The sequence below is a fragment of the Bos grunniens genome, chromosome 9, assembly GCF_055505025.1.
Source record: "Bos grunniens cultivar Pamir isolate PY7600 chromosome 9, Bosgru_T2T1.0, whole genome shotgun sequence".
Classification (NCBI taxonomy): domain Eukaryota; kingdom Metazoa; phylum Chordata; class Mammalia; order Artiodactyla; family Bovidae; genus Bos; species Bos grunniens.
The window spans coordinates 46,282,817-46,283,843 of record NC_141173.1 but is presented as its reverse complement, the minus strand read 5'-3'; the positions used below and the strand labels follow the sequence as shown (position 1 = coordinate 46,283,843).

The 1,027-nt window shown below is 44.5% G+C and overlaps 1 pseudogene; it reads right to left on the bottom strand.

Moving 5' to 3' along the window:
- Positions 1 to 503: 503 nt before the first annotated feature.
- LOC147365921 (large ribosomal subunit protein eL28 pseudogene) lies at positions 504 to 731 on the bottom strand (annotated as a pseudogene).
- Positions 732 to 1,027: the final 296 nt, after the last annotated feature.

Genomic DNA, 1,027 nt, shown 5'->3' with positions numbered 1-1,027 from the left:
ATCTATGGAATATACCTTGGGGAGGGCTCAGAAAGACTGGTTCAAGAATCAACTCTGCTACTCACTAGGTCTTTCTAAGATTCAGTTCTCTTAAGTATATAAGGAAAGCCCTTCTTTCAGAACTCTGTATTCTAAGTTTCCCATTGGTAAATCTTGTCTTTCCAAGAAGGTTATAGTTCCCTTGAGGCAAAAAGCTTTGCCTGAAACATCTTCAGTACACCCCTTTATCTTTTTTTGGGGGGGGGTTGAGGAAAGTCTGCTGACAGCTTTATTTCTTTGGGGAAGAAAATAAAAATTCACTCAGGAGCTCTTGTGGTGGTTCGAGGCTGGGGGTGGAGGGGTAGTGATGTCCGGTGTCCACTTCTTCACCATTACAGGCTTCTAGTTGCACTGGATAGCCCTGACTCTGCAGATGGCGGCCATGCACAAATCTGTGCAGTACTTGTTCTTATGCCAGATGCTGCTAAGGGTGGCCCCGGCATTCTTGTTGATGGTGGTCCACCTCAAGAAGTGGCCAGTGTGCTCTGGCTGGATCTCCGCTACACCACCATGACCGCTTTGCTGTCTGTCACCAGCTACACTCCCACCCTCTTGTAGTGAATGAGCCCATCGTAGCAGGAAGAGTTGCGGGCCTTCAGATTATTGGGTTTCCGTGCTGTATGTCTGTTTGTTGTCTTGATCAAGAAGCTGTAGCAGTTCCGCACGACCATCCATTGCAGATGCACAGACATGGTTGTGGCAGTGGGAGATATAAAGAGCCACCCCTTTATCTATGCCAAGTCTGGCATCATTTTGCAGGCTAAGCACACAGAGGCTCTCTAAATCCTTTCTAACTAAAATCTCAGAATTTGTGTAAACCATATTTTCAAATCAGTGGTCTGGGAACAAAATTCTGTCCACAAATATGATTTGTTTGGCCTACAGTGTATTTTTGCTAACTAGCTGCTATGATCTGCCAATTGAGAAATTTTATATACAAATCTAAAATGTATCCTTTGGTTTTCACAGATGAGAAAATGTGTGATGA